Raw genomic sequence first — 7,264 nt, 5'->3', positions numbered from 1 at the left:
TTTCGTATGTTGGTAATGAATGAAGAGGCAGCTGAACACCACCATGATATAACATTATACTGTTTGAATAAAGATATGCATTGGAAAACCAGTGAACGGTAAACACTGGTAGCAAATAGGACAATCAAACTTCCCCATACATCAATATGTGCCTTTTTATTATATTCTGTCTCTGCTTTGTCTAGAAGTCCAGGGTAATTGCACCTAACTTTTGCTAGACCACCACTAACTGACTAGAGTTCACAAGCTTGATTAACCTGAATGACTGAGGATGAAATCCAGTTGAGAAATACAGTCATTTCTGTAGTCATTTATTTAATTTTCTATGAAGGCTGTTATTCTGGGGCGAACTGGGAATACCTTTCATTAATTGTTCTTGCTTTTCTTGTTCCAGTATGTTTACATCTTAACATACATATAGAGCAATTTATAAAACTAATTCTAGATGTCCTTTTAGTATATTGTCATCATCTCCTATGTGCTAATGATGTGTTAAATCTGAAATGCATATAAATCTACAGACATCATGCTGGCATGTTTCATTACTGGTTCAAGCTTATCTTTTGACAGACAATGTCATATATAAAAGTTTCCTCAGAAAATGACACAAAACTCATAATCTACACTCAATCAACACAAAACTTAAGGCTACTTGAATTTTATTTTTTTTTTTTTAATATATAATGTATTACTAATGAAACAACTACTGCTTTCCTACATGAGGCAACATGCCCCCACTTGGGACCCTATTTGGCACAGTGAGCTTGCTATGTACATCTCAAAAGCTGGAAACCCTTTGGGAGACCTTCTAGAGAGCAAAATGCTATGCTCTGTTCTTCTAGGACAGAATATGGGTGAAATCATGGAAGGGTCACAGACTGAGAGGTTGGTTGTGGCTGTCTTTCAGTGGAAGCTGGATTAGAGGCAACGTAGATGGTTTTGGCTGCTGACTTGAATGGCATTCACATTTAAACAGCCCTGGCCTGTGAGCCAGCCCAGCCCAGCTGCTTGGATCAGGTCTTGGACAGGTAGCAGGGAGGCAAACAAGATACAGTGAAATATGAAGTAATGATCATTACAGAAAATGAATGGAGGAAAGAGAGAATATCCCTCTCATGTAAATCTGATAACATCATTACATGATTAATATTGGGCAGTTTGCTCATTTTGTTTTCTTTCAGAGATGTCAGCACGGGCAACTAGGAACCAAACAATAACAAATCAATCCTATTGTTCCTGAATATAATTAGGCACAATATTTGGAAAAGACTGATATCATGTTTTCCGGAAATAACACTAGTCACTGTCATATTTTCAATACTTACTGCAAAAAACTCAAGGACTTCAGAACTCAGACTGTATACGTCAAATTGCATCTGAAACACTGAGTACACTGGAGATTAGAAAACAAAAGTGCATTTTTTTTTTCTTTTCAACATGAGCAAAACCATTTTCTCTTCTTTCAAGCTTTCCCTGCTCTCTGAAGTTAAAATGCTTTTAACTAAAAATTAACAATAAAAAAAGACAATGCCTATGCACCAATCACACAGGCATGAAACTTCCACCCACAACAGTGATGTTGAAGAGAAGCAACATTGTCATTAACTAAGTATGTCCTTAAGTGTTAGGAATGAAGTCTAGAAAATTAAATTACAGACAAGCTCGAACAGTAAGATCAGGCAGAATGAAGTCTCTCAGAACAATGGACAGGGACAATGGAGAGTCAAATCACTGCAATAATACCTATTCCTGCCATAAGGAAAACAAAATAGATTATATAATTCAGAAGTATTTCATGAGCAGAAAAAGTGTGGTGTTTTATAAGAAAAGAAAAAAAAAGGGGGGGGGACTCTATGCTTTGAAAGGATTTGTAGTTGCAATTTCTCCTTCCAGCATTAAAGTAAAAATTCTGAAATTGGGTACCAAAGGTCAGCATGGTAGTGCTGGTTAATACACAGCATTACCCACATTTCCCCACATTAAATAAGATCTCAGAAGATAAAATGGTTTCTTACTACGCAACTGTAATTGTTTTCCTTTATGTTTTTTTGATTAAATTAAATGGGTTGCTGAGATTCCTTCAATAACTTTAATAGTTCTACAATGAAATGATGTAAAAATTAAAACATCACTTTCTCCATCATGAGCAAAAAATAGCAGATAGGAAAGAATGATGACAATACATGTAGACAAACCATGTGTGCAGAAGTGAATTGTAGAATGATGTTCAAATATATTTTCTAAAAAAATTCCATAATGTAGCCAGAAATCACTTAATAAATTAACCACTTCCAAGCAAAACTTTCAACCAGATATATTCCTACAGCAATAAACAGAATAATAATGGTCCCTTAGTTATCCAGTAATCTAATAAAACTTAAAATAGATTTAACATTTCTGGGTTTAATGATTCCAATTTTAGACAATACTCCTAGCATGGAAATGGTAAATTTTGGACCAAACCTTCCTTATGATGACCCTTTACTTACATTAAGATATACAAAACCCAGGTAACATAGCATCAGATTGCTGACCATGGTTTTAAGTAGGTTCCATGAAGTTCATGTAAAGAAAAAATACTGTTTTATTAGTATCTATTATACCTTAAAAAAATCATTGTATACATAGAGTTCTAGTTCCTTACACGTCCATAGATGTATGCACAGATGGAAATATGTCAGGCCTCATGTGTTTATAACTGTATAATACCCAACCTAGCTATATAATTACCTAACTAAAAATTACTTACCCTGCACTAATGGGAGCTTTTTGAGATTTATTGTTCATACACACATTCCACTGCTAATACACATGTACTTCATGGTAAAAGAGATTAAATATTTGAGGTTAGTAGTATCCTTTCCGTGCACACACAAGCCAAATCTTTGTATTTGTCTCCTGTTACTCTGAGTAGCTTTTTCTCTTTTGACAATAACATCCATACGTGCACATCCCAATTAGTAGAGCATTTCATCTGGTGGTGTAATATCATTATACCAGAAAAGCAAGCAAAGCACCACACAGTGCTGAATGATATCCTGGAGGTGGATGTTTCACAGAGCATTACATGACCACTGGAAATATGAATACACGTTTGTACATTTGTCTTTTGTCTGCAATTACAGTGGCTGCTGTTTCATCATGTATACAAGGACCAGTTTTGATAACCTTTCTTCAGATAAACTTAAAAACATAGCCAAAGCACTGAAAAAACCTTTTGCTCTTCTTTATCTCAGTTGTTAGGGCAGTAGATTGACAGAACAGTGTATTGACAGCGAGGCTTAGGCAACTTTCCTCGTTGTTCATATGAATTCTGGGTCCGTTCACTGAAGATGATAAAATGTAACTTGGTTTTGACAAGCTCTGTGGACGCTCTCCTAAGTGTGGCAGAAAAGGAGCCTTCGGCTTGGTTTGCCTCCATTGGTGAGAAGGTTTGTCTCCAAATGAGTACCTCCTGCGTTCTTCAAAGAGCAGTTTTCTAGGAAAGGTGTGGAAACGTGCAGGCTCTCCCCACTTCTTGGGTAGTTTCTCCTACAACAGCAGACACGGTTCACAGTTGGAACTTTGCAGATCCCTTTTTTTTTCCTTGCCTTTTTGCCAAAGGCTGACCTCAGTTGGGCAGCAGCGGTTGGGAGGCAGTCTGCAGGTTTAGTCTTACTGTAGTCATCATGCATGTAAGCTCAAAAGCTGAAGCATATCAAAGCTAAACTAGTCCCCAGATATATTCTTTCCTTAATTAATTTTTTGTTCTTTTCCCTCAAATCTCTCATTGTGCTTCCATTGCTTTCAGAGAGTAATACAGAGAGTTCTCCTGTGACTAATTTTTTCCCTATAAAATATGCTCAATTACCACAAAGTGCTGTGTAGAAGAGTGGAAAATGTGTTTCTATTCAAAAGCATTTAGTTCAAATCCTACCAAAGTTCTATTTTTCATTTAGAAATGTTATAACCTCCCCATCAATTATATTGCCAGTTCTACTTTCTTAAAGCAAGAAGCGAATAAGCAGAAGAAAGGTCCAAAAAAAATGACTTCCTGATCACTTTTAGTAACCATATCTTCAGCTGCAATCCCCAGAAAATCCTCTTGCTATTGTCACTGTTATTTAAAGATAAATATGGGCTGTGGAGGAGATATATTTTCTTCTAAAGAAAGAGAGAGATTCTGCCTCCATTAGTTATCACTGACCCTCAAAGACAGGGCAGATATATACTATGCAAGACTTAGACACTTCAGGTTTTAAAAATGTTTTCCACTCGTTTTCTTACAAGGCATTATTGCATTTGGAATATACAATATGGCAAGGCAGTAGTGCACAATTAATTCTCAGAGGGGAGCTCACTGCATAAGGAACACAGGATATGGCTTGTTATGAACCAGATAGCTACAAAACAGTTTTTGATGGCTTTGTGACCAAAAAAGTAAGAAACAAAGAAAACTCTGAAAATCTTTCCAGTGATTAAAATAAAACTGGAAAACTAAATTGTCTTAAAATTTGGTGTTGTCGACTTTAAATATAGTTTCTATTCTAACTCAAGGCAAATTCTACAGACTGATTACAAAACCAGTGAAAATAAGATGCTGACACAATGTCAACTTTAGAGTAATAATTGCACTGCTATAATAACCTGTTTAATTGTTGTTTATTGTAATTAAAATCTCATGGCGCACCAGAGTTGCAATTTTCTTTTCCATGTCAGCAAGGTTTCCTTTTATAGAACAGTTTGCCCAAAGCAACCAGTGATGTTACTAGACAGACATTAATCAAAGGACCTTACAAAGCTACACCTGGTATCCTTGAGGCAAAATGTTTGCCAAAACACAAATTCCACATAAATAGGAGCACAGTGGTTATGGGGGCATTGCTATACTTGAAAACAAAAATTTTACAATTAATTTTTAAGTATCTATTATGTGAAGGAATATTCATAAGCCAATATTATTCATTTAATGACCAAAATACCTCTCATTGAGAAGACTGACAGCTAATTATAATTAACAAGACCAATAATTTTCCCATATCCATTTTCCAGATGTTAATATAAACTAGACTGACAACACAGATAGACGGAACAAAGCAGTCTAAGAGAATTCATTTGCACCTGCTCAATACCAAAACATCACAGAGGTCAGCAGAAAATTCAGAGTTACTTTTAAGATTTTGGTAACTTGAAATGATATCTGGCCTCCGTGGAACATTGAGGGCAAACTCAATGAAAATTTATACCACCAAAGAAATCTGGATTAAAAAAAAAAAAAAAAAATGAACCCTAAAGATAATTAATATCACTTTTACATAGTGCATCAGTAATGCTGAAGCTTAATGTGAAATAAACACTTGAGTCAAGTTAATCTGATGCTAAAATGATTGGGCAATTTATTACAGCTTAAGAAGGACATTGCCACGAGAACAGGAAATAAAGGTTTTAAAACTTGGGGTAATTATTTTCAATCAGAGCTGCTTTCAAGGTCAAATGTTTAATACTAGCCATTATTTTCTCTCTGCTAACTTTGGCAGGCATTTCACATGTCTCATCCATAAATAATTAAGGAAGTAACTGCTGTATCAGCTTAAACCTTGGAGAAAAACTTGAGTGTCCAAGGTAAAGATTTTATTTGCGTTTTAGTTTCCCCAAAAGACAGCAATATACAGTTTATCTGACCTAACAAATACTGCCTACTGCTTTCTAATTCAGCAATATAAACATTTCCTAATAAGCTTTCTTTGTGATTTATTTTTCCATTTGGACCATACTCAGCTACTTCAGCAAATTGAGACAAATAACAAAACCAAAAGCTCTCTGCAAATGCAACCTGTTAACACAAAAGAAATTAAATGGAATTTAAGCTGCTGGCAGGCAAGGATGAAGTAATATTTGATATGGGTTTTATTCTACTAATATTGTAACTATTTAAAATGAAGCAATATTGGGAAGAGAGTGGAGGTACTACATTTGTTTTCAATTTGCTTGCTATTATACAAAGGTCTATATCTAACAGTGCCTTTATATTAGCCAGGTATTTATATCAGAATATTCACTATAGACTGGAACGTTGGCATCAAAGAGCAAAAATAAGTGAGGGAAACAAGTGGGTTATAACATGCTGTGGTGTTAATTCTGAAATGAACCTTACTTGCTGAGCATCAGCTTCTTGCACTAGAGTGTCGATGTCCTCTGTATTAATCATATTTGGCTTTTCAGATCACAATTTCAGTAAAGATTCTATACAACTAAGTATACTCATTCCAATTCAGTAAATGTTGAAGTACATACTTAACATTCTTTAAAGCAAAATAAGAGTAAAAGATAATTATATGCTTGTTCTAACACTAAGCAAACTTTTAAATCTTTTTTTCTGTGTTTTTTTCTTCTTTTTTGTGAGTCTACTTATATTCAAATAAATGTTCTTACTGAGTATACATGTAATTTGGGGAGTTAACCAAGGAATCAGTATTTTAGAAATGCTTGAATATAATTTGAGGTTGATTTTTACACATCAAAACTTCAACACAAAGATACTTTAATCACCCTAAATTACAAGAAGAAATCATGCACAATATTTACATACCTGCATATGCAATAATGCTTTTTAAAGAAAGAAAAATAAAGTCTGAATTCTCTTCAGCATTGGTAAAAATATATGGCATTTGAAGACAAAAGGAAAAACTGTGAATCCAAGTATCCACATCCCTTTTAAAAAATATTTTTGAAAATTTTACACAGTAGTATTATTACTGAGGCCCTGAGTCAGCAAAACAATTAAGCAATTGGCTAATTTAAGCACATCTACTCCGTATTGAAATGTAAGAAAATTACAGCTAAAAACCTCTCCCAGGTATCCTCAGTCTTAAAATTCTACTCATTCTGTTTGCTTTTGATTATTTTAAAATTACTCAATCTTTTAAAAAAATATGTTATTATACGCACAAAAATAGGTGTCTAGTCAACGTATGCTTGCATTAACTTGAACCCTACATTATTTTCCAAGGTTTCTTAAGCTCAGCATTTCTTGTTGAACAGCATTTAATGCATTTTTGTGTGATCTGGTTTCTCACAAAGCAGCTATATCACTGCCTACAAGAAGAAAAGAGTGAAGAAGCATATCTAATAAAAAATTCCAACCTGCACAAACCTCCTGTTTAACTTATTTCTGCTAAAAGTAAAGCAGAAAAGTTAAAACCTTTCCCTTTGCTGTAGTCACTAATGAGCAATGTTCACACTTACAGACATTCTAATGGATATAATAGCTTCTCTACTGCACCAT

Source organism: Falco rusticolus, chromosome 2, assembly GCF_015220075.1.
Source record: "Falco rusticolus isolate bFalRus1 chromosome 2, bFalRus1.pri, whole genome shotgun sequence".
NCBI lineage: Eukaryota > Metazoa > Chordata > Aves > Falconiformes > Falconidae > Falco > Falco rusticolus.
This window is presented reverse-complemented; position numbering follows the sequence as displayed.